Here is a 27,426-nt window from a genome sequence, read left to right on the forward strand (position 1 = left end):
TCTGTCACAAGCATCTCTCTGTTTTCCCCTTCATATGCTCTGTTTAGCCAACCTGCCACTATGAGAACTCCACCCATTCTCCTGGTCCTAACACACAAGTGGTGGGCTTTCAGTGGTGAGTTAAACTTCCTAGGATGGAGCCAGACATGGTGGCTCAGGTCTGTAATCCTCTCTACTCAGGAGGCTGAAATCTGAGGATCAAGGTTCAAAGCCAGCCTGGGCACTAAAGACCAGAGACTCTTATCTCCAATTAACCACTAGAAAATGGGAAGTAGTGCTGTGGCTCAAAGGGTAGCCTTGAGCTGAAGAGTTCAGGTGCAGGGCCCAGGCCCAGAGTGCAAGCCCTACAACCAACCAAAAATTAAAACAGCAACAAAAAACTTCCTAGGATGGGGTTTTAGCCTAAGAAAAACAGAATAAAGGCAAGGCCAAAACACTGGTGCATTAAAATGAGCACAGGTAGCAATGAGAATGTGGAAATCAACAAGTTTCCCAGTCAAAAAAGGGGCAATATTCTTAGAGTTGAGGACACAGAAGTCCATGAGATTCCATCATCATTTAGCTGCAAAAATCTGGGCAGGGGACATGGCTCAGGTGGCAGAATACTAGTTGTGAGTAGAAAAAGCCAACAAGACCTTGAGGTTGGGGCCCTGAGTTCAAGCTGTAATGCCAGCACAGATGCGCACACACACACACACACACACACACACACACACACACACACACACACACAGAGTTAGTAAAAAATATTTGAAAAGTCCTCTTGCTTTGGTAGACAAATCCAGTAAGCACCCCTGAACCTCACTGTCTGCAGACTTATCATTAATAATGCCAAGTGCATCTGGCTGTCCTGAAAATTAATTAAAAGCATGTAAAGCTCTTTGAAATTGGCATATTCAGCCACATATGCTACACAACACTTATCACATGCCAGAATGCCTGCAAACATACTGATTGCTCAGTGAACTAGGTGGCAGAAATTCTTGAACTTATTAGATTACAATTTGAATAACATCACATTGAAGAATGACAATCATAGCACAGCAGAACCTCAGTTTACCTTTAAAATACACACACGATTTGTTTTTCCAAGTACTTTATATTGTTGATCCTTTTCGGCTTAATCATAGATTTCTTTGTTATTGTTGTTGTTGTCAAATAGGATTTCAGCTGGGAGCAGGTGATTTATGCCTGTGATAATAGCTAATGAGAAGGCTGAGATTTGAGGATCAAAGTTGAAGCCAATCCTGCGCTAGAAAGTCCATGAGACTCTCATCTCCAACAAACTACTCAGAAAAGGCCAGTGGTACTATGGCTCAAGTAGTACAGTGCTAGCCTTGAGCAAAAGGAAGCTCAGGCACACTGCCCTGAGCTCAAGACCCTGAGTTCAAGCCCCAGGACTGGCAAAAAAAAAAAAAAAGCCCAAAGTGGAGCTATGGCTTAAATTATAAAGCATCAACCTTTAGTAGTACACCTCAGAGACAGTTCTGGATGGCATACACATACACATAAAATCAAAAAGGTTTTCTGGAAATAAAACAAAACAACCACACAATAAAACAGATGTAGAGGCCACTTGGTGACATTTATTTAGACTCTTCCCCTACCTCCCCCATTATTAGATTTCATGAAAAGCTCACCTAGCATTAAAGCAAATGTCATCATAAAAGTATAACATTCATTCTACGATGATGTATAAACACTGGAGGCAGAAATTCAAGCCTGCCAGTACAACTGAAGAGTAAATAAGCTTAGATTGCACCAACATAGCAATGAGAAGACATGTGTAAATAGCTGGTAGGTTGCCCAGGTGGGCTCAGCTGGAGGGGGGGAGTTTTACTCAGAAGTTAACACCAGCTATAAAGCAGGAAGAGTGGGTCCCGATGAAAGTTGTTAAAATTCCTATCTTCTTTCTGATTGCACTTAAGTTTTGTAGAGGCAATGACAAGTCTAACAAAGAGTGTAATTCTACTTTTAGCCAAAAAGAAAGACTACAATTTCAAGTATCACTTGTCTACTATATTTTCTTTCCTTCTTTTTTTTTCCTTCTTTTTCTGATATGGCAAATGGGACTTGAACTCAGGGCCTTGTGCTCTCCATCAGCTTTTTCATTCAGAGATGATGTGCTACTGGTGGAGCCACATCTCCAGCCCTGCTATTTTTGCCGGCTAGTTTGGAGATAGTCTTTTCTGCCTCAGTTGACCTCCAACTGTGATCCTCTAGATCTCAGCCTTCTGAGTAGTTAGGATTACAGGCATGAGCCACTGGTTCGCTTATTATTTGTGATCTCAGAGCCTAATGCCACACCTGGTACATCATAAGCATCCAATAAAGGTGTACTGCAAGTTGAGATAAAAAAACTGGTGACTGAGACTCAAAGGAACTTAGGCTCAATGGTTTCCCTCATTTGTCATAATCAGTAGAAACCTTGGGCTCTCCTAGCAGGGATTTTCAATAGAGCAAAACCTTGATACAAAAGGCCATATAGTAGGACACTGAATGAAAGGATCTCTAGGTCATAGAAACATAAGCCATATAATAAATGATTGTTGTCCTTAAGGTACTATGTTATCTCTCATCTCTTTTGCTGCCCCTTGGTTATCTCATATTGTTACAGTATCTCACTTCGTTACCTGATATCTTGGATATATTTGTATCTCATTATTTGAAATTGGATAGGGAAGGGGGGGGAACAAGATGAAGGGTGGAGTTGGGGGGGAGGGAAATGGGGACCAAGACATGTGAAAGGGTATTAATGTATGTGAATTAATGCACCATCTATCTGGCAAATATAATGTAACCCTTCTATTAATTACAATAAAAAATATATGAAAAAAAAAGAAAAAAAAACTGGTGACTGGCTTCAGTAGCTCCCGCCTGTAATCCTAGGTACTGAGGAGGCTGAGATCTGAGGATCACAGTTCAAAGCCAATCTGAACAGGAAAGTCTGTGAGATTTTTATCTCTAGTTAATCACCAAAAAGAGCCAGAAGTGGAGCTGTAACTGGAGTGGTGGAATACTTAGTCTTGAGCACAAAAAAGGCTCAGGGACAGCACCCAAGCCCTGAGTTCAAGCCCTGGGACAAGCCCCAAAAACCAAACCAAGAGACCAGTAAAAGTTTAATATAAAAACAGCTAACATGCCTTTGTGAGTATAATTTCTCTTGGCTTTTCTGAGGAGGGAAAAAAAATGTCAGCAGAGAATATGCAAAATAGCCTACCATCACTTTGAAGTGAATTAATGCTCAGGCAAAAGAGGAAAAGATGAAAAGCTCAGCACACCCAGTTCAGGAAACCACTGGGAACCAGCCCGAAAGCATCGCTGAGAAAGTATGCCAGATGTGGCCTCGAGGGAGGCCCTGTAGACCAGACCGAGGGCCCAAGAGACAGATTTCCATCTGGCCTCGAAGGTGCTGCAGAGGCCAGCAAAGGTGTCATTAAGAAAGGGAAGCTTATTCCCATGGACTTTGCACAGGCTCATTACTTTCCCAAGGTGTTTGATCTTTGAGTCATGGCTGAAGTGACCCAGATTTCAGACTGGTGATTAGTAATGTCGCATTTATACGGTCTTTCCTATTGGAAAGTCATCTACAGGGTGCCAGGAGTGTGGCCTAGCAGTGGCATGCATGTGTGAAACCCTGGTACCACATATACAGAAAAAGCAGGAAGTGGTGCTGTGGTTCAAGTGGTAGATCACTAGCCTTGAGAAAGCTCCAAGGACAGTGCCCAAGCTCTGAGTTCAAGCCCCAAGACTGGCAAACAACAACAACAACCCCAAGAATCTGTAGCAGCCAGGTGCCAGTAGTTTGCGACTGTAGTTCTAGGCCACTTAGGAGGCTGAGATCTGAGGATCATGGTTCAAAGCCAGTCTGGGCAAGAAAGTCTGTGAGCCTCTTCTCTTCAATTAACCACTTAAAAAACAAAGCTGAAAGTGGAAGTGTGGCTCAAGTGGTCGAGTGCTAGCCTCGAGTAAGAAAAACGAAAGGGCTCAGGGAAGCCAGATGCTGGTGGCTTATACTTGTAATCCTAGCTACTCAGGAGGCTGACATCTGAGGATAGCAGTTCAAAGCCAGCCTGGGCATGAAAGTCCATGCGACTCTTCTCTGGAATTAACCACCAGGAAATTGGAAGTGGTGCTGTGGCTCAAGTGGTAGAGTGCTAGCCTTGAGCTGAAGAGCTCAGGGACAGCACCCAGGTCTGGAGTTCAAGCCCCACAATCACAAAAAAATAAATAAAATAAAGAGAAAGAAAGAAGGAAAGAAGGAAGGAAGGAAAGAAAAGAGCTGAGGGACAGCAGCTAGGCCCTGAGTTCAAGTCCCAGATCTGGTACCAAAAAAATAAAAAAGAATCTGTTGGAAGATGCAGCATCCTGCATTGCTGTAATCATTTGAATAATCACAAACCAGGTGCTTATACACACACTAACAGACAGCCACTTCCCAGCGGGGCCTGATTCTAAAATCCAGTTGAGTCTAATCAGGATGAGAGGAAGATCTGAGGGCCTGGGGATTTGCTGACATTCACAATGCTGCCAGATGGGAAGCCAAGCCATTGAGTATGATGATGTAGACTAGGCTTCATGAACTAAGGCTAACACAGCAAGATGTCAGTCCTCACACAGTTATATCAGGTTTGAACTGGAGGTTGGGGAACATAAGAATGTTTGCAGGGCCAGGCCTTTTTAGCTCACACCTGTACACCTGTACTCCCAACTACTCAGGAGGCTGAGTTCTTTGGATCCTAGCTCAAAGCCAGCCTGAACAGGAATGTTCATGAGATTTTTTTTTTTTTTTTTTTTTTTTTTGCCAGTCCTGGGCTTGAGCTCAGGGCCTGAGCACTGTCCTTGGACTTTCTCAAGGCTACAGCTCTACCACTTGAACCTCAGCACCACTTCTGGCTTTTTTCTACGTATGAGGAATCGAACCTATGTCTTTGTGCATGCTAGGCAAGCACTTTACCACTAGGCCAAACTCCCGGCCTGAATGTTCATGAGATTCTTGTCTTTAATGAGGCACCAAAAAACAGGAAACAGAACTGGGACTCAAGTAGTTAGAACACCAGCCTTGAGTAGACAAAGCCAAGTTAGAGTGTAAGGCCATGTTCAAGTCCTAGTACCTAGCACAAAGGAAAAAAAAAAGAATATTATAAGGCTTTACATTTTAAAAAAATATCAGGAATGCAGCTAATAAGGAAGTTGGGGTATCTTTATTGTCCAATAAACCTTTTCCTAATGTGGTTCATGAATACCCACATTTTAAACACAGTCATAATTGCTGTGATTATGCAACCATAGAAACTTTAAGTTCTAGTTTTGAAATCTTGGCTATTTCCCACGTATTACCCCTGGATTCACATTTCTCATTTTTACAATGAGCACAAAGTTCTAACTCCATCCGGTTACTAATTCACTCTTTCATATTACTGCAATTTTTTTTGTTTCTTTTAGCAATTACATTGAAAATAATGTAATCTATTTAAACTAGGCTTTATTTCAGGGGGGGTCTAAAGTCTCTTAAGTCTTGAAAACATAGCTCTTGCGAAATTGTGAATTGCTCCTCCTGAATAATGGCTAAAGCTGTGAGCTGGAACTAGCTAATATGAATCTTTTTGAGTAGATTTGCTAAATAGTTCAGTGAGTGATTCAGATAGCAATGATGATAATAAAATAATAACACCAACCCCACATCTGCTATATTCTGTCTCCCTGAAGTTTGGGGCCTCAAGATCCAGTATTTTAGAATAGAATAAAATTTGAGCTTAAAAAAAAAAACTGCCATGAGCCAGGTACAGGTATCTCACACCTATCATCCTAGCTACTCAGGAAGCCAAGATCTGAGGACTGTGGTTTGAAGCCAGCTTGGCAGCAAAGTCCATGAGACTGTTATCTCCAATAAACTACTCAGAAAAAGCCAGAATTGGTGTTTTGTCTCAAATGATAGAGTGTTAGCCTTGAGCACAAGAAGCTCAGGGACAGTGCCCAGGCCTGGAATTCAAGCTCTGGGCTGGGGGTAGGGTGGGGAAATTACCATGGTGGTCATTTTATAAGTGAGGAAATGGAGGCACAATGGGAGGAGAAATCCAGAAATCTGATGATTCATCCAAGATCACATGTAAGTCAGAAGGAGCTGAAATAATAATCATTTAAAAGCACTTTACACATAACATACTGCTGTCAAGCAGTATTTATGAAGCAATAAAACATCACCCAAATAATTTTGGCAAGCTAACAGTGTTGGTTTAGTTTTCCTTTCCACCCTCCTTCTTTCCCTCCCTCTCATCTTCCTTTCTTTCCACTCCCTTCCTTCCTTTCTTCTCCCTTTCTCCTTTCCTCCCTTCCCCTTCCTTTTTTCCTCCTTCCCCCTCCCTCCCTCCTTTCTTCCTGTTTTCCCCTTTCCTTCCTCTCTTCTTCCTTTTCCCTTCCCTTCTTCCATTTCTTTCTTCTTTGCCTTCCTCCCTCCCTCTCTCTTCTCTCTTCTTCCTCTTCTTCCCTGTCTCTTCCTTTCCTTCCAGCCTCCCTTTGTAATTGCAAACCAACATTTATTTAGGAACTGCCAAGCCAAAGCTCCTTTGGAACCCACATCCTAGGCTACCAGGCAATTGCTCTGTGTGAACTGGAATGACTTCCTTCTGGCTACAGCAGCCTCTGCATGGAGCTGCTGAGAAGATGGAGGAGACCCACTTGACAGTGCTTGCTAGACACTGGAGGCTTTATTTCTTATCAAAAAACTTCTAAGATAAAATGTGATCATTTCTGGACAAGTAACTTGGCTTAGTTTCTTGATAGGAAGGCTGACCTACTGTCAATGATTAGACCCTAGAACCTAAGACATCAAAAACCTAATTTCCAGCAAGAAGGTTTTCTAGAAAGCTGCTTGATACCACTTTATAGGATTTGTTTTTCAATCTTTGAATTTAGGTCAGGGATTTCCAGGGTGAATGAAAGGAGACATACCTTCCTAGATGGTTTACACCTGTAAACTCTAGCATCTCAGGAGGCTGAGATCTGAGGATCCAGATTCAAAGCCAGGCAAGGCAAGAAAAATGATGAAAATCTTATCTCCAATTATCCACCCAAATGCTATAAGTGGAGCTGTGGCTCAAATGGTAGAGTGCCCAGCTTTGAGTGAAAAAACTAAGGGAGAGATCCCAGAGCCCAGAGAGAGTCAAAATTATAGGCTGTGGTCCCAGTTTTAACATACAGAGCAACGCCAAGGTATGTCTGAAAATATTACCTCCATTTGTGTGTGTGTGTGTGTGTGTGTGTGTGTGTGTTACTGAGCCTTGGGCTATCTATCTAGGCCTACCTCTGAGCTACAACCCAGCCCCTTGACTTGTATTTTTTTTTTTATTTGTCAGTTGTGGGGCTTGAACTCAGGGCCTGAGCGCTGTCCCTGAATTGTTTTTCTCAAGGCTAGTGCTCCACTTGCAGTTTTCTGGTGGGTAATTAGAGACAAAAGTCTCCCTGCCTGAGCTGGCTTCAAACCACTGTTCTCAGATCTCAGTCTCCTGAGTAGCTAGGTTTACAGCACTCCCCCTCCCCCACCACCAGCAACCAGATCACTTTGGAGGGGATCCTGAAAGGTAGAGTGAGCCATAATCCCCAATGTCTGTTTCTTTTTCATTCATTCAGCCATTCATTCACTTAGTTCTGGTCCTAGAGTTTGAACTGTGAGCCTAGCCACTGCCTCTGTGCTTTTCTGCTCAAGGTTAGTGCTTTTGGACTTGCGCCACAGCTCCACTTAGGGCTTTTGGGTAGTTAACTGGAGCTAAGAGTCTCACAGACTTTCCTATCTGGGCTGGCTTCAATCTTGATCCCTAGATCTCAGCCTCTTGAGTAGCTAGGATTACAGGCATGAGCCATCATTGCCTGGCCCATATGCCCTTGGATATGAACTTGAAATCCAGCGCAAATGAGATTAGCTATAAAACTGCAGGAGAATTAAGGCTATCAATATTAAGGTCTTATGCTGTACTTAGAAGTAACTATCAATTGATCTCCAATGATCCTTAAACTCTGTGTAGTTATGGCTTAGTTTTGCCTTTTCTTTTTCCTGAGTAAAATACCTTGTAGTACATCTTCAAGTAATGTTGAAAAGAGAGAGAGCTTTTATTTACATTGTATGAACAGTCCAAGTAGATAATTCAGGTAGAAATTTCTACTCTGAGATCTTGCTGACTGCGATTTGGCACTGAGCATACAACAGGGGAAACAGGCAGTCAATATTGCCAAGTGGGATGGACCTACATGATACAAAAACGTGAAAGATATCGCACAGTGAGCCAGGGATGAGAAAGGTTTTAAAGTCTTTCCTGTAGATTATAAACAAAACAAAAAAAGTCAGGCGCTGGTAGCTCATACCTGTAACATTAGCTACTCAAAAAGCTGAAAACTGGAGAATCATAGTTAGAAGCCAGTCCAGGCAGAAAAGTCCTTGAGACTCCGTCTATAAATTGAGTAGCAAAAAGCTAGGATGGGGGCATGACACAAGTGGCAGAGCACCAGCTAAGCAATATGAAAGCTCAAGTTCTTGAGTTCAAGGCTTAGTATTGGGTAGGAAAAAGGAAAAAGTTATCCTCAAACAAAAACAAAAATTAAAAAACTCCCCAAAGAATTGCAACATAAATCATCAATGGCAAAATCCAGAGGGGAAAAATATCAGAGTATTTGATATTGGTTTTCAGATAGGTGATATAGACAGCAGAAGTAACATTGATTGGTTCAAGTTCCAAAGCTCTTTTTTTTTTTTTTTTTTTTTTGGCCAGTCCTGGGGCTTCAACTCAGGGCTTGAACACTGTCCTGGAGCTTTCTCAAGATTAGAGCTCTTCCACTTGAGCCACAGCACCACTTCCGGGTTTTTCTATGTATGTGGCACTGAGGAATTGAACCCTGGTCTTCGTGCATGCTAAGAAAGTACTCTACCACTAGGCCAAACTCCTGGCTCTTCCTAAGATCTTAATTTGCGCATGATCTATAGGAATAGTGATCATGGCTGATGAGAGAAAATGTTCAAAGTTCAAATATCAAAGAAGACAAGGCAAAACCAGATGAGCAACAAATTTCATTCCCCAAAATTATGTAACTGAGACTAATGGCTCACTCCTAGAATCCTGGATAGCTAGAAGGCTGAGATCTGAGGATCCTAGTTCAAAGTCAGTGTAGGCAGAAAAAATCCTTGAGACTCTACCCCCAATTAACCACCAAAAATTGGGAAGTAGAGTTGTGGCTCAGATGGTAGTGCTCCAGCCTGAAGTGAGTTTAATATCTAGAACTGGCACAAAAAATAAAATAAAAAATAATAAATCAAAACTTTTTGAACCCAAATGAAAAAAATGTTAGTGTCTACAGGTAGCAAAAATGTAATTTCAACAAGAGGCCCATCAGACACTGCAGTTACCTCATGGTTTCCTGCTTAAACAGCAAACACACATTCCCATGCAAATATTACCATTACTACTAGTTTCTCATTTTAGTACTGCAATGAATTAGAATTTGGCCAGCACTGGTGGCTGACACCTGTAGCCTTAGCTACTCAAAGAGGCTCAGATTTGAGAATCATGAGTCAAATTCAGCTTGGCCTAAAAGTCTGCGAGATTCATATCTCTAATTAACCAACACAAAGCATAAGTAAAGCTATGGCTCAAGTGGTAGGGTACTAGCCTTGAGCAAACCAGCTAAGGGACAGAGAAACCAGGCTGCTAGTTCAAGCCCCAGTAAAAAAGAAAAAAAAAATGATTTCCTTCCATCAGAGAGGAAGAAAGACAACAATGCTTTCCATTATAGCTTGGAAGATTAAAAACAAAACAACTTTTCAGACCCTTAAAGTGGGAGAGTGCCTGGTCTGCTTTTAACAATTTGGCAGAAGAGGAAGACCCAGTACTGGCTATTAATTCAGCCAGCTGTTTACACTTACAGAGAGGCCAAGAAGGGAACTTACATGGCTAAATTAAACACAAACATCTTATCTGCATAATATTTTTTCCTCCCTTCATATTCACAAAGACTTAACAGGGTGCTCGTGACTCAGGCCTGTAACCCTAGCTACTCAGGAGGCTGAGATCTGAGGACCACGGTTCGGTTCGGAGCCAGTCCTGACAAGAAGCTTACGTCCAACTAGTCACCAGGAAACTGGAAGTGGAACTGTAGTTCAAAGTGATAGAGCACTAAACTTGAGTGGAAAAAAAGCTCAGAGGTAGTGCCCGAGTCCTGAGTTCACGCCCTAGAACTGACAAAACAAAGTGAAACAGAACAAAAAACTAAACAAGCCAGGCAAGGTGGCTCACGCCTGTCATCCTAGCTACTTAGGAGGCTCAGATCTGAGGATTAAGGTTCAAAGCCAGCCCAGGCACTAAAGTCGGCGAAACTCTCATCTCCAATTAATCACTAGAAAACGGGAAGTGGTGCTGTGGCTCAAGGGATAGGGTGGTATCTTTGAGCTGAAGAGCTCAGGGACAACACCCAGGCCCAGAGTCCAAGCCACATGAAGGACCAAAACCAAGCAAGCAAGCAAACAAACAAACCAACAACAACAAAAAATCCAGCTAAACAAAACCTGCAAAGTATTTCAGGAGCAGGTTACTGACCCTCCCACCCCCCACTCCACCCCCCAGCTCTTTCCTACAGGCATATGTGGATGCAAGCAGTGGTCTGTATTCTTCACAGGGTTCTTGTAATAAGCAAAGCTAGCATCAGAACGCAGCTCAGAATTCCTGCCTAGCACAACTTGATTCTCTTATGAGAAACATCTGTGATCCTATAATGCCTTTCAACCTAGTGTTATCATTTTCCAAAATGATGTAGCATGCCTACACCTTAATTACATAGTCTCAGAAGAATTTCAAATGTCATCTCTTTTTGGACATACTTTATAATGAGTATTTCAACACCAGAACATTCGGCAGTCTTCTTATATCAAATGTTACAGTTCCCTAAATGGTTTGGAAGAGATTATTTTAAAATGAAATAAATACCATATTACATAGTCCTTTTTCTGACCCTAAATAAGGCACTTAAGATTATTCAAGCTCATAAATAGCCTAGCTGGAAATATCAATGACAGTGAACACAGTATGAGTTTCTGTAGGCGATTATCCTATTATCTACTTATCACTGAAGTAAGAGAAGGGGGGAAGCCAAAATATCCTTGGTGAAACTATAACATGATTTAAATCATATACCCTTATTGTTTTTGTGCCCCTACTGATATTTGAACTCAGGGTCTTGAATGCTCTCCTGGCTCACTTGCTCATAGCTGGTGCTCTACAACTTGAACCATGCCTCCAGTCCAGCATTTTGCTGCTTAACTAGAGATGGAGTCTTGAGGACTTTTCTGCCTGGGCTGAACTTCACAGTTCAGGTGTCAGCCTCCCTTGATTACAGAAAAGGGCCATTGGAACCCAACTTCATTTACTATTATTAAAGTGAAGTAGGTTTGACATTATCATGACTGGTGTGCATGTGAGAGAAAGAGAGGGGTAGAGAAAGAAACACAAAGAGAGACGAAAAAGTAAGTTCTCTATTTCAATGATTTGGGTGAGTAGGTATGTTTGGCAGGCTGGGGGTTCCGCTGATAAAGTAATATAAACCTCATTTTACCTCTAAATGTGTTCTGCTAGAGTAAGTTGAAAGATCGTATGTACACCAGACATGGGTGGCTCAGACTGTGATCAGTTACTCAGGAGGCTGAGATGTGAAGATCATGGTTCCAAGTCAGCCTGGGCAGGAAAGTCGGAGACTCCCATCTCCAATTAATCAGCAAAAAAGATGGCTCATGTGGCAGACACATCTTCAGTTTGCTCAGAGGCCTTTAATGTCACATGTGGGATACAGGCTTGAAGTTTACCCTTGGGGTCTCAAAGGTCCTAGAAGCCTGGGTTCACTTCCACTGCCTCGACAGGGGCAGCATTTACAAATGTGGATATACAGCACTATTTAGTCCATGATGGAAGACTTCCAAGAATGCCAGGGGAGATGTTGGCATGTGTGCAAGCCAAACTACTATTCAACCCAAAGAGCCACTGTAGTCTCCTGGATGTTTGTTTGGTTTTTTTGTTTTGTTTTGGGGGGGGAGGTGGGCAGGGCTGAAAGAGCCTATGTGAAGATACCTTTTTTAGGACTATCTTTGTCCTTCTCTGGCTTTCCATCTCGTCAAACTGTGGGAAGACCTTCTGAGTGCAAGTCTGGGGAGGTGGCGAGCCATCTTGGAAATAGTTCCTCTTTCCCCTAGCCCTGATAGCAGCCGGATCACCCCAAATCCTCCGACAGTCTGTTTTCTCATTTTCAAATCTAAGTAAGTCAAATGTGTCTGGTAGCTAGTAAAAGGTTTTAAACTACCATCTTTGTAAACAGTTTCCATGTTCTGAAAGTTCAAACCCACAGAGAAGGCAGTTTGGGAAGGCTTAGTTTTTGTGGCATGGTGAAATTATGTGCTGGTTAATCCTCCCCTGTCTTTTTTGGTGTCAATATTGGGGTTTTTCACTTTATTACTTGAGCCATAGCTCCACTTGTGGCTTTTCGTTGATTAATTAAAAATCTCTGGGATTTATGGCTTCCCAGGCTGGCTTTGAACCTGGATCCTCATATTTCAGCCTGCTGAGTAGCTAGGATTATAGGCGTGACTCACAAGTACCTGGATGCTCCTCTTATTTATTTATTTACTTATTTATTTTTGTGCTCATCCCAGGGTTTGAACTTAGGGCCTGGGCCCTGTGTTCAAAACTAGCCACAGCTAGTTTTGGGTGGTTAATTGGAGATAAGAGTCTCATGAACTTTCCTACCTGGCTGGCTTCAAACTTTGATCTTCAGATTTCTGCCTCCAGAGTAGTTCAGGATTGCAGGCATGAGCCACTAGCACCTGCTGTTCTTCTATTATTAATCATTCTCTATTTCTGTAATTTTTAAAAACACCTCTTCATTTACTTCCCCCAAGGAAAATAAAAACAAATGAATCAAATGATATTCCGTGATATAACAAAGATAATTCTAATGACAGATCTCTAAAGAGGAAGGAAGGAAAATTTGAAAACATTAGCTACTTACAATCTGCTCTCAGATAACCTTCCTCCCTTTTCTTCTTTGAGGAAGTCCACACTGAGTTACAATGTTTCTTTAAGATTCTTTATGAAGAAGTCCTTTGTGCTTGCTCAAAGCAAACGATATCCTAGAAAACTGGGACCAATATATCTCATGAAGTGATGAGTGCCTTATTATTTTTTTCAAAAGGCAATGCAAATGGAGGAAAAGGTGGACATATATATATATATATATATATATATCCATCATAGGAAACCAAATAGCCTTTATTTAAATTAAAAGCAATCACAGTCTGATTCTTGGAAAACACTTGGAAATGTTTCTTTGGCACACAGCTGTCCCAGTCAGCCAATACTGTGTGTAATTGGAAACATTTCAAACAGAATTGTTACCAAAGTCAAAGACTATAATTGTGAACTGTGGGATCAGAGCCTCAGATAAAAGAAGGGCAGGTGAGCAAGAGGCCACAACTCAGAGGAGCCATGCACCCAACTGCATTTAACTGTACTATTTCACTGTTATTATTATTATTATTATCATATCATTAATATTGTGTTTTATGCTGGCATTATAGCTTGAATTCAGGGCCTGGATTCTTCCCTTTTAGCTTTTTCATTCAAGGCTAGCACTCTACCACTTGAGCTATATCTCCACTTCCAGATTTTCGGTGCTTCACTGGAGACAAGTCTCATGGGCTTTCCTGCCCTGGCTGGTTTCAAATCTGGATCCTCAGATCTCAGCCTCCTGAGTAGGTAGGATTACAGACATGAGCCACAGATGTCCAGATGTTCTTCAGCATTATTGACAAAGCTTTCCTTCCTTCCACAGATCCAAACCGAAAAAGCTGGTGAGAGCTATGGATCAGCCATTGGGACAACGGCTTTAGAAGGAGCTAATGAGCTCATCCACTGAACATGCAAAAGCATCCCTCCAAACAGCTACCTCAAATCTACCTGTGAGAAAAACAAAACAAACAAACAAAAAACACCACAACACTAATTGTCCAGTGGACTTGTAAGCTCACTTACAACAAAACTTAGGGATGAGGGGAAAGGAAATGAGGGTGATTGACAGCTGCTTGCTTCTTATGGCTCCCAGTTTTTTAAATGTTTATTTTGGCATCTACCTAGCTGCCCTTTTTACTTTCCATGTAAAATCTCAGTGGGAAAGTGAACCTGGAAGGACATGATGAGTTTAAGTGGGAGTGATTGTTCTGGGTCCTAGAAGGACTCACCAAAAGTGACTGAAATGTGTTTATAGTTGAGTCCCTACAAGAGCACAGTCTAGAGGCATGAAATTTCATATTATTAGTAATATTATTTTGTTCTCTGATGCTAGTGGGGCTTGAACTTGGGGCCTTGCAGTCCAGCCCAGCTTTTTCTTTCATTCAAGGCTGGCAGTCTATCACTTGGGCCACACCTCCACTTCTGGGTTTTGGGTGGAATTAGAGGTAAGAATCTCATGGACCTTTCTTCTCTGAGGCTGGCTTTGAACCAGGAATGGAGGATATTGATCCTTAGCCTCCTGGAATTGCAGGCGCGAAGCCACCATCACTCAGCCTATCCCTCCCCCGCAGCAGTATTTCCCCCTCCCACCCCCCCACCCCCCCACCCCCGAAACTCCGGCCCACAGGGAACTGTTCTCTAGTCAGTGCCAGTGGACCAGAGGCTCAGGAACAGCTCTTGGAAAAATCATGTCATTCTGGCACACAGAAAAAGATCTGATTATTCTGTTGTATCTCTGTGCCAGAAGTGTCATGACATCAGCCAACGCCAACTCATACATCTCCTTCCCCCTCACTCCCTCCTGTAAGAGAGGGGAGAAAGAGAGGGACAGAGGAAAACACAGCCCTTCCCCGGCTCCTACCCACTTCAGACCCATTCCAAAATATAGGCTCACATGAGGTTGGTCTCCTGGATTTGGGTTTGGGACAACCATAAAAGAGGAGGTGCATGGTTGGACACTGGGGTGCTAAGGAGGGGTGCTGAAGTGCTACTCTGTTTGCCCACAGGTAGGGAAGTCCAGAAACTCAGGGCTCCTGTGGGTTTCCCCAGGCCATTCTGGCTCCTGATGCTTTAATTGGAGCACAGGTCCACAGACTGCCTGAGATTTCGAGGAACTGTTAACACCACAGGACTTGGCACTGGGGCACTGGCTTACCCACACCCACATGAAGTAATTAACCTGCCATTCATTCTAGGACCAGGAGGAAAAACAAAGGCAGGTGGTGGATTCTTCTAACACCAACCAAGCAATATATGCCTGTCCTGGGGCTTGAACTCTTGGCCTCGAAGCTGTCCCTGAGTTTTTATGCTTAATGAAACAGCTCTACCATTTGAGCCATACCTCTACTTCTAGATTTTGTGTGTGTGTGTGTGTGTGTGTGTGTGTGTGTGTGTGTGTGTGATTAAATGGAGATAAGAGTCTCATGGACTTTCCTACCCAGGCTGGCTTAGAACTGTGATCCTCAGAACTCAGCCTCCTGAGTACCTAGGATTTCAGGTGTGAACCACTGGCTCATCAGTTCTCATTCACCTTTTAAACTACCTTCTTTGTGTGTATGTGTATGTGCGTGTGTGTGTGTGTCACATTTACACATTGATTCAAGTAATTTTAAGTCTCACTGCAAGATATATATTATTTTACATGCCAGAGGAAAAAATGGAGCTGTTTTTCTAAGAGGAATGATCTTATCCTGATGAAACGATGGCATTAACATTTCATTGCACAGATGACAATTGGGCTTTTAAAATTATTGCTGCTGCATGGGGCCGGGAGTTTGGCCTAGTGGTAGAGTGCTTGCCCAGCATGCATGAAGACCTGGGTTCGATTCCTTGGTAACCCACATACATAGCAAAAAGCCAGAAGTGGTGCTGAGGCTCAAGTGGTAGAGCTCTAGCCTTGAGAAAGTCTAAAGACAGTGCTTAGGCCCTGAGCTCAAGCCCAGGACTGGCAAAAAAAAAAAAAAAAAAAAAAATTATTGCTGCTGCTACTACTACTACTTTTTCTGTGGTGCTTCTATGGTTTGAACTTAGGGGTTTGCATTCATTTTTTTTTTTTTCTTTCCCAGCAAGGCTGGCCCTCTACTACTTGAGCCATAGCTCTACTTCTTGCTTTTTGGTAGTTAGTGGGAGTTGAGTCTCACAAACTTTTGTGCCTAAGCTACTTGTGAATTGTGATCCTCAGATCTGAGGCTCCGGTGTAGCTGGGATTATTGGTGACTAGATTTATTTTTCTTCTTCAAAAGGAAAGATTTAATTTTTTTACCCCCAAAGGCTAGCACTTTACCCTTTAAGCTACACCTCTACTTCTTACCTTTTTTTTGGTAGTTAATGGGAGATAAGAGTTTCTTTTCTTTTTGTTTTTGCATAGGCTAGCTGCAAACTGTAATCTTCACATCTCAGCCTCCTGAGGATTATAGGTGTGAGCCATTGGCCCCGGGATAAGAAAATAGACGGAATTTGAACTCAGGATCTCTGATTTGCTAGGCAGGTGCTCTACCACTCAACTCTATGATTTTATGTGAGTGTGTGTGTGTGTGTGTGTGTGTGTGTATATATATATGTATGCTTGTAATGGATCTTGAACTCAGCACCTCACTCTACAGTTTGGCTTTTGTGCTTATGGCTACTGATCTATCTTTTGTGTCACATCCCTAGTTCGTAATTTACTCCATATACTATTTTATCCAGGAAATTAACTACTGTAATTAGAATACAAGTCAATGGGATTCTCTGTCCCAAATTTTCCCCCAACCAATTTTAGCCAACCTCAAATGTAGATATAGGTGATTCAAACAGCTAATTACTACAAAATATTTTTTCAAAGATTCTTATTCCATTTCACAAGTATTAGACATATAGTCACAACATTCAAACTTTCATATTTACTTATATTACTTTAAGTAATTACAGGTTTTAGAAAATTGCTTTGCTGTGTTACTTTTTTTTTTTTTTGCCAGTCCTGGGCCTTGAGCTCAGGGCCTGAGCTATATCCTTGGGCTTTCTCAAGGCTAGAACTCTACCACTTGAGCCACAGCACCACTACTGGCTTTTTTTTTTTTATTTTTTTTTATGTATGTGGTACCAAGGAATCAAACCCAGGTCTTCGTGCATGCTAGGCAAGTGGTCTACCCCTAGGCCAAACTCCTGGCCCCTGCAGTGATACTTTGAAAGCTTGCAGGTCAGCTTACTTTGGAAAATCTTTTAGGAAACTACAAAATTTCATTATTTTTCATTGGCCTTTTCATAGTTATCTGAAGGAGAGAATTTTAGGAACAACCCCATAATAATTCAGCTATTAACTCTTTTTATCTTTCCATATAATATTAGAATTGCCTTTCATGACCCAAGCTGACTCATTACAGCCATTTTTTATTGGAGAGATAAATGGTGATCCCATGGACTTTGATTATAAAAACTTAATGAAGTTTTAGAGCTCACTGGTATCACTGGCAGAACTGACTAAATCTGTCACTTTAGTAAAATACATCACATTCTTTAAAAAAAAAAGCTGTATGAATCAACAGGCTCACTCAGTGGTAAATCACCAATTAGTACCAAATTAAGGATGAAAAATTAATTTACTAAATCCATTCATTCACATCAACTTATGTAGACACCATCAAATTTATTCCTCCCTCCTTTCCTCCTGTGACCCCCTCCCTCCCTCCTTCCTTTCTTTCTCTCCTTGTCTGTAAGAATCAATCTCTATGTTACAGCTTACGAAACCCCACAGGTTTGTTTCAGCTTTATTGGCAAGCATGCTAACTCTTCTTTTTCCTTCCCTTTTTTTTTTTTTGTCATTCCTGAAGCTTGAACTCAGGGCCTGGACACTGTCCTTGAGCTTTCTTAAGGCTAGCACTCTACCACTTGAGCCATAGCACCACTTCCAGCTTTTTCTGTATATGTGATATCAAGGAATCAAACTCAAGGCTTCACGCATGCTAGGCAAGCACTCTACCACTGGGCCACACTCCCAGGCCCCCTTTTTTTGTGCTGATAGTGGGACTTGAACTCAGGGCCTGGAGATAAGAGTTTTGTAGATTTCCTTGCCCAAGCTGACTTCGAATCTCAATCCTGAGATCTCAGCCTCCCAAAGAGCTAGGATTACAGGCGTGACCAATGAGTGTCCAGCACAAGCGTGCTAACTCTTAACTATGGGTAACACCCATTTATTTCCAGCACCTTTCTGCTTTAATATGTGGAGCACATGCATTGTTAACCTTTAAATCCTTTGTATAAACATTTCTGGAAGAGCTTGTAAAATATCTCCCTTCTGTGTTTCCTGATCGCCAGTTGATGGCATTTAAAAAAACCCTCTAGTACCAGCAGGTGCTGTATTTTGCTTTCTTCAGGTTCCAGCTGGCTCCCAAATGACAGATTCCTGTCCCAGGCCAAGCCCGACCAACCTAGGCTGGGACCACATTGCAGGCAAAATGAAACCGGGCTCTACCAGACAGCAAGATAAATGACTGCTGTTGAAGTTTAAAATCCCCTGGTGGGAGTAAATATTGTTTCAGAAGGGGGGGGGGCTTGACAAATATTGCATCATCCTTCCAGAACTGTCTTGATTAAAACAGAATTTTTACACTAAGTTGGTGCTCTATTCAAAGTGTATCTATCTTGCTGTCATGGGATTTTTTTTTTCACCCCTCTTCCCTTCCCTAGAGTCTGAAAAGAGACATATTGTTAGAGATGGTCAAACAAGGCTACCCCATCCCTGGGGGCTAAAGTCCCTCTGCTGGTGACAGAAGCCGGGCTGCTCTGAACATTGACACTTCACTGAGGATAATGAAGACTGCCAGGGCTTAGGCAGAGAAGACCAGTTGTCACCTAACTGACAGGCAACCGTCCGGCAACAGCTGAGCTCACACATCTGGAGCCCAACCAGGACACGCATTAGCCACCCTCTTCCAGTCTACACCTTGGGGCCTATCTAAACAGATGGAAGTTCCCTTTACCTCAAGAGCACACACACACACACACACACACACACACACACACACACACACACACACACGTGCATGTATACTTATATTATGTTTGTAGCCAATACCTGATGGTGAACCCTACCAATTATATAACATCAACGCAGCCATAGCCTTGGCAAGAGTGGATGAAAATGAGGCATCGGACAAAACTGCACGCAGGGACCAAGAGAGGCAATTCCATTAGGTCTAATTGGTCCTTCTTCAAGCTATCCTAAAAGCCCCAACTGTAATATATATATATATATATATATATATATATATATATATATATCATCTGGATTCCGAAGGAGAGGCAAGATTTAAAAAACAAAAACAAAAACAAAAAAAAAACAACTACTTCCAGCTCGCTTCTCAAGGTCTGCAGTCCTGCCTCTGACTCAATTTTTAAACACACGAAACGCTTAGAGCTGGTTAATTCCGAAGCCTCTTCTGAGGATGGGGGGGGGGCGGGACTCAGCGTGCCGCCGAGCCCCCTCCCCTTCTCGACCTGCTTCACCCCCTCCTCTCCCTCACCCCCCCCACTGGGTTCTTCAAGCCTCCCGAGCCCCCCAGCTCCCCCCCCCCCCGCCGGGAACACGGCGCTCGCTGCCCGCGGTCCTCGGCGAGGCCGTGGGCTTCGCCTCCCCCGGCTCGGGGGCTCAGGATGAACATGCCGAGTTCCTTCAACTTTTCACCCGCCCTTCCCCACCGACGCGGCGCGTTCGGAGGACACCTGGATGGAGGGGGGCCCCGCCGCGCCCCAGCCCTCCCTACCACCCCCGCCCCCAAAGCAAGCAACCAGCCCTCGGCGTACGTCGGTCTGGAGACCCTTCCTCCGGACGCCGGGCGGTGACAGCGACCCCGGCGAGCCCCCTGCCATCCGCAATGCCTGGACTCTAGGGATCACCCCCCACCCCTATTCCTCCTCCTCCCCAAACTGGCTCCCGACGCAGGAGAGACTAGGAAGACGGGGTGCGGGTGGAGGTGGCCATCAGGACCCGAGCTCGGCCGATGGCACCGCAGCCCGGGGTATACCTTACCTCGCCTTCCCGTCAACGCCGCCCAACCAACCGATCGCGCCCCGCTCTTGCCTGCTTTGCGGCGACCCCAGCCCCTATCCGGATGGTCAGTAACCTCCCTGCAGTGCCGGACCCTCGGCCTCCCGCCCCCCCCACGCCGCCTCTCCCCACCCCCGATCTTGCGGCGCGCCCCCCACCCCAACGCCGCAGTCCCCCCCCCCCCCCGCCCCGCTCCCGCAGAGCCGGCTCGGATCCCCGCTGCCCCACGCTCACCCGGCGGCGCCGAGATCAGCCCAGCCTGCCGTTCCGGTCGGCGGCGGTGCTCGGGGTCAGCGAGCGGCGAGCGCGGGCGGCACGCTCACCATCCGGAGCCCGCTGCAGAGTGGCTCCGACGTCTCCGGGGCTGGCGGCGCGGAAGTCAGCTCAGACACCGCGCAAGGCTGGCATGTCCCGGGCGCGCGGGGCTGCCGGTCGGGTCGGGCTCTCCGGGGCGGCGGCGGTGGTGCAGAGCGTCGGGGCTGCAGGCAGAGTGCGCTCCAGCTCCCGAGCGCCCGGCGCCGCGCCGCCGCCGGGGCCGCCACCGCCGAGCGACCCCGCCCCCGGGCCGCCCGGCCGGCGCCGGCGAAAACCCGGCGCGCGGACCCTGCCGAGGAGCCGGGGCCCGGGCGCCGCGGGACCCGAGTCCGCCCACCTCTCGCAGGCGCGGGACCCGGACGAGCGATCTGAGCGGGCACGGGGGTCGTCCGTGCGCCGTGGCTCCGGGGGGACCGGTTCAAGTTTCACCCCGGCGCGGCCCTGGCTCTCAAGTGCGGCTGGATTTGTCCCCTCTGTCCCGCCCCCGATTTTATGCCTGGAAAAAAAACATCTTGATGGATGGGTGGAGTGGGGGGAGACAGACCCAATTTCCTCTGATCAAACAGTTTGTGGGTGCCTCCGTTAGGGCCCCCCTCCCTCCTTTGGTATGCTTGTTAATTCAACTATTAGCTTCCTTTCCGGTGCGCCTCGCGTGCTGCCGGGGCTGGGGAGACCCTCGTGGGATTCGGTCCTAGGTCCTGGGGACCCCAGGCCTGTCTCCGACCTCTGCCTGGGAGCCCGGAGAGCCGAGAGGCCCAAACTTCAGCCTGTAGTCAGTCCTTTCCCCGCTCCTCCACTGGCCTTGGTTACCTGCAGAAAATCCAAGCTTGGGGACCCCCTCTCCCCAGCGCACCCCACCCGAGTTAGTGTCGCCAGGAGAGATGCGCGGCTCGCACCATTCAGTCCAGCACCGGGATGAATGTTTTTCTTTTCCTTTTCCCATTTTTTTTCCCACTGACCCAAACGACACTCCGTGTTTTCATTCCGCCCGGTTCCCAGGGCTGGGCTTGTGGGATACATCCGTGCACGCCCACGGGCCAACCGGGTCTCAGCCTCCTGGAAAGTTCTGTGCTGGCACTGGCGTCGCCCTAAACCTTTCCAGCCCCCCTCTCCAGGTCCCGATCTCGGGGTATCATACATCCACCCCCCCCACCCCCGCCCCGCTGCACAGGGCAGACCCTAGAGGCAGCTAGCAACCCCAAAATGTAGTCTTCTTCATCCCTCATGGGGCAGGAAAAGGGTGGTCCAGACAGGTACATTTTTAATCTTTTTAAGAAAAAAAATCAGCTATTTGCTGCTTAATTTTTTTTAAATTGTTATTCGAAAGGTGATGTACTGAGGAGCTACAGTTACATAAGTCAGAGAAAGAGTACATTTCTTTTTGGACAATGTCACTCCTTCCCCTCCCTCCCATTGTATAGTTCATTTTCAACAGTGTTGCATTTGTCTACCCTTTTGTTCTTCCATTTCTGTGCCTTTCCTTACCCCCCAAGAGATAAACGAACTACAGAACAAATAAGAGAGAAAACAACAACAACAAAAACAACGAAAAAAAAAAAACCTCTCGTTTTCCTGGAGCTCATTTTGATAACCATTATCTTGTTTGCTGTTGCTTTATGAGACTGATTAGTGCCTGACACCCGTGGCTCACGCCTGTAATCCTAGCTACCTAGGGGAGTAAGATCTGAAGATGGTGGTTCTAGGTCAGCCCAGGCAGAAATGTCTGTGAGACTTTATCTCCAATTGACCATCAAAACGCCAGAAGTGGAGCTGTGGCTCAAGTGGTAGAGTGCCAGTCTTGAGAGATAAAGCTAAGAGAGCAGCACCCAGACCCTGAGTTCAAGCCCTAGTACTGGCAGACACACACACACACACACACACACACACACATCTCCCAAAACAATAAACAAAAAACACAAGAGCATGACCATGGTAAAACACAAGAGCATGGTAAAGTACTATCCAAGAGACTGGCTCGGAGAATGGTATCACTGAACTCCCACAGGACTTCCTGAGAAAGTCCTTGGAGGGCACCTGCAGCGAGCACCATTGGGGAGACCTTCCTATTCCTTGGAGGAAAATGCTACTGACTTACAGTACGAAATGAGTCTGATATAAGAGGACTTACAGCTATCTTCACAAATGAGTTTTTAAAATTGCGCATCCATTTTGTTTTTGTTTCTTCCGTTGTTGTCTCATTGGACAGTGTGCTGGAACCATCCGAAGGTGGACATTTGGTCTCAGTGATATTACTTTGTTAAGGAGTCAAGAGGAGGGGATTCTATGTCCCTCCAGGTGGGGATTCCACGTCCCACCAGAGTCCACCACACAGAGACAGTCTCATATAAAAAGGTGAATTTATTGAGGAAGTAGATGGGGAACTGACCGGCCAGGGACACAGTGCAGACTCGGGAGCTGCACTCATGCTGGGTTTTTAAGGGCAAAACCCATGCAGTCAAACCTGGCCACACACAGGTGGCCAATGGGATAGTCACATACACAGAGGGACCATTGCCAGCTCCGGCCACACGCAGGTAGCCAATAGGGTTACAGCCCAGTGTTTGAATTTACCTCTCACCTTAGTTGGAGTTGGCGCGCAAATTGGAAAGGTCTCCACACAAAGCAGGCGCACCCCCACCCAAGCGGATGTCCCTCCTCATGGGGGGTGGGGAGAAGGTCAAGGTTACCCCTCCCTAGAAGGGCAAAGGTGGCTGGGCTGTACTATTGTCAACCTTCCACAATGGGGGAGGGGGGACTCTTAGGCATTCCAGATGGCGCCAGTCCCTTAACACTCCCTGCTCCCTGCTCCCCTTAACAACTTGAGCGGGACAGGTCCATCGCCTGAAGGACGATTCAAGGTTAGGAAAGTCTTATTTCAAATCTCAGCCCCATCATTTACCAGATGGAGCCTAGATGGTCATTTCTGACCTTGCCAATGCTTGATTTTCCTTTATAAATGAAGATTCAGTAGCATCGAACTCAGAGAACCATCGGGAAGATTGGAGCCCTTGGCTGCCACTTTAGAGGGCACTTTCTCACAATTACCTTCTCTGTACCAGCCTCCATGCCCAAATCCTATACTTTAGAAACAGACACCTTCCCTAAACCCCTGCAATATTCTAGGGTTTAGACCCAGTGTCCTACCTATGCTAGACAATGTTTGATCAGTGAGCAGCATCCCAGCCCCCCCCCCTTTTTTTTTTTGGCCAGTCCTGGGCCTGAGCACTGTCCTTGGACTTTCTCAAGGATAAAGCTCTACCACATGAGCCTCAGCAACATTTCTGGCTTTTTTCTATGTATGTGGTACCAAGGAATCAAACCCAGGTCTTCGTGCATGCTAGGCAAGTACTTTAACCACTAGGCCAAACTCCCGGCTGCATCCCAGCCCTTTTAATTTTACTTTTGAGGTAATCTTGCTAAATTGACAAGGCTGGCCTCCAACTCCAGATTCTCCCTTCCTCAGCCTCTCACACAGCTGGGATTACAGCCATGTATTCCCATGCCTAGAAAATGTAATCTGTGAAAGCAGTCTTCATTGTGGACTATTTGGTCAGCTTCCAGGTTTCTCTCCTTCTCTTTTTTTAATTCTAAAATTTAATTAACTTGTTTTTGGTCACCCAGGGCCTGGGTGCTGTCTCTGAGCTTAAAGCGCCCAACCACTTTAAGCCACAGCTCCACTTCCAGTATTCTTTTGGTTAATTGGAGAAGAGTATTACCAACTTTCCTTCCTGGACTGGCTTTGAACCATGGTCCTCAGATCTCAGTCTCCTAAGTAGCTAGGATTACAAGCAGAAGCCAGAGTCACTGGCTTATTTTATTGTTAATATAAAGGTGATTGTACAGAGGGATTATAATTATGTATAATATACATAATGTACACTATATATAAATAAACATTTATGTTATACATTATATTTATATTACACTTATATTTGTATTTCTTTTTCTTATTGGCAGTATAGAGGTTTGAATTCAGGGCCTTGTGTTTTATCAGCTGGTGCTCTACTGCTTGAGTGATGGCTTCAAGCCCAATTTTTTGCTGGATTGTCTGGAGATGGAGCCTTGCACTTCTACTCAGGCTGGCTTTGAACTAAGATTCTCTAGGTCCCAACTTCCTGAGCAGTTAGGGATTACAGGCGAGAGCCAGTGGTGCTCAGCTTTTGAGTTTCTTCGATTAATAGAATTTTCTTCTATGTCTTTGCAGGTTAACCTGTTACATACCTTTTATCTTATTTATTTATTTTTCAGACAATACTGGGGCTTGAACTCAGGGACTTGTGCTTCCACTTGTTTTTTTTTCTCTCACTTAAGCCACACCTCCATCTGTGGCTTTTTGCTGGAGATGGAAGGCTGAGCTCTGAGTATCAAGGTTCAAAGCTAGCCTGGGCAGAAAAGACTACGAGACTCTCGATTAGCTAGGATTATAGGTATGAGTCACCAGTGCCTTGTGGGGCCTCCTAGCTGGTGGTGTAGAGGCCCAGGTCGCTATCTGTGCTTCCGTGATTCTGTGCTGAAAGGCACGTACACTCCTGGGCACACCCAGTGACGTGAGCAGTCCAGTGCCGGAGGCCCTGGCTGCTTCTGCCTCGAGCAGGAGCTCTGGGATACTCCAGGCAAGTGTGGCATGTCTCAGGACCCCAATGGCTGATGGTTGCATTCAAGGAAGTCCCTAGTTGCTGCTGGTATGAGCTGGCGGCCATCGCTTGATCTGTATTTAAGCAAGCACGTTTTTAAAAATAAAGTTAGATCTGCACCTGGAGTTTGGTCTCCAGAGTCTGTGTTCCCAGGAGTATTCGTGGGCTCCGTCACCACTTCACCCCCCTCCCAGACATCCAAGGAGGACCCCGATGACTACAGGTACCTGTCTACCATACCATTTAGAAATAATTCACTTCAGAGAAAGTCTATACTGTTAAAGCTTTCATAACTATTTTTCTTAAGTATGCTCTAGAGTTGAATTATCCCTTTGAAAATTCCTACGCTGAAGTTTATTTTATTTTACTTTTTGCCAGGCCTGGGCCTTGAGCTCAGGGCCTGAGCACTGTCCTTGGGCTTTCTCAAAGCTAGAGCTCTACCACTTGAGCCACAGCACCACTTCTGGCTTTTTTTATGTATGTGGTACCGAGGGATTGAACCCCGGTCTTTGTGCATGCTAGGCAAGCACTCTACCATTAGGCCAAACTCCTGGCCCTATTTTATTTTACTTTTTAACCTCAGAGGGTAACCTTGTTTGGCCATAGATCTTTACCAAAATGTTCATGGTAGTTTTTTATTATGGTGGCCAATCAATGTAATTCTCACTCAGGTCACACTCTGAGTGCTCTCAGCTCACTGGAAAGTATTTTTACTAAGTACTTTCAGTTCAAATCGTAAGTTTAGGACTTAAGCAAGAAAGAACCTGATGATACAGACTGTCTTCATGTCTAGGTAGATTTGCTTGTCTTCTGTTCTCTCTCTCTCTCTCTCTCTCTCTCTCTCTCTCTCTCTCTCTCTCTCTCTCTCTCTTCCATCCTCCCTCCCTACCTCTTGCTCTTTTTTTTTTCTGTGTACAGAACTAGGGGTTTGATTTCTGGGCCTGGGTGCTGTCCCTGAGCTATTTTGCTCAAGGCTCACATTCTACCCACCACTTTAAGGGTGGTTAGTTGGAGATGAGAGTTTCACAGGCTTTTCTCCCTAGGTTGGCTTTGAATCTCAGCCTCCTGAGTTGCTAGGATGACAGGCATGAGCATGAGTACCTAGCCTCCTGTGACTCTTCATCCTTCACAAACTCCAGTGGCCATCAGTCAGGACTTATGCAGGACTGGGTTCCTTGGCCGGTCATAAATCTTACACAGATTCCTAGGGCTTTCAGGCCAAAGTTTTCACTCCTAAGATTAGTTTAAAAGGTTCTTCATGTTTGCACATCGCCTATCTCTCTAGCTTACGTTCCTGCTGCTCCCCCCATCTTGTTTGCTCTGACCACATTCCACTATTTACAATTCTTCGAAAGCACAGCTATTATTTTGCCTCTGTGCCCTGACCCTACCTAGAAAATGACTGCACTGAAAACAGCCTTCTGTGGTAGCTAGCTCCTGCTCAGACTTTAAAAATGCAACTCAAAGATCATCTTCTTTGTCATTCCTTTGGTATGCACCTTTGCGTTTTGTCTGCTCACTGGTGATTCTCCTTGTTTGCAGTGTCCCATCTTCTTTCCCCCCCACAAGACAAACTACCTTCCCCCACTGTGGCACTGTGACTTTAGTTGGAGTCTCATCCTTAATTTTTTTGGCTTTAGGATAACGTGGAAAACGAAACATTGGACTTCCCCTCTCCTCCTCTTCTCTCAAAAGGGGACTGAAGTGTGCAATGTGACCCAAGTCAGGTCCCTGGGTTTGTGTGAGAGCTTTTAGGAATTCCACATGAACAAATAAACAATGTTTGTTTTTCACTTATGTATCAGCTCCTTCTATGCTGGGAATTCTATTCTATTCTATTCATTTGCTTCTGATGGGTTTTGAGTCAACAAACTGGAGACATTCTCTTAATAAATTATTAGTTAATAATTAATTTTTTTTGCTGGCACTGGATCTTGAACTCAAGGCTTTGGGTGTTGTCCTTTGCCTTTTTCTACTCTAGGCTCATGCTCTACCACTTGAGCCATACTCCCACATTTGACTTATTGCTGGTTAGAGATCAAAGCCTCTTGGACTTCTTTGCATGAGCTGGCTTTGAACTGAGCTCCTCTGATCTCAGCCTCCTGAGTAGCTAGGATTACAGACGTGAGCTACTGGCATGTGGCCTGTCTCTGCCTCTTTGCTGGAGTTTGGACTCTGTCCCTAAGCCCCATCTGCTCCCTATCTTAGGGCTTTGGCTTCCTACCCAAAGCCAAACTCAACTGTGCTGCCCTGACTTCTTCCTACTAGTAAGCCCTGGCTGGCCAGTCCTACCAGCGTCTAACCTCAACCCACTTGACCTCCACTGAAGTCTATTTATTACCCAAGACTGAGCCATGACATTAAACCAGTAGTTGTAATCCTAGCTACTTGGGAGGCTGAGAGCTGAGGATCATGGTCA

At 45.0% G+C, this 27,426-nt stretch overlaps 1 protein-coding gene across 1 annotated transcript in view; it reads right to left on the bottom strand.

The window, feature by feature from the left end:
- Positions 1-20,516, bottom strand: part of Prickle1 (prickle planar cell polarity protein 1) — a 90,258-nt gene extending 69,742 nt beyond the window's left edge. Inside the window, exon 1 of the mRNA XM_090324248.1 lies at positions 20,293-20,516. The gene's annotated coding sequence lies outside the window, so the exon portion shown is untranslated. The remainder of the gene's footprint in view (positions 1-20,292) is intronic.
- Between the last annotated feature and the right edge of the window lie 6,910 nt (positions 20,517-27,426).

The sequence above is a fragment of the Megascapheus bottae genome, chromosome 2 (assembly GCF_031878675.1).
Source record: "Megascapheus bottae isolate mThoBot1 chromosome 2, mThoBot2.hap1, whole genome shotgun sequence".
NCBI lineage: Eukaryota > Metazoa > Chordata > Mammalia > Rodentia > Geomyidae > Megascapheus > Megascapheus bottae.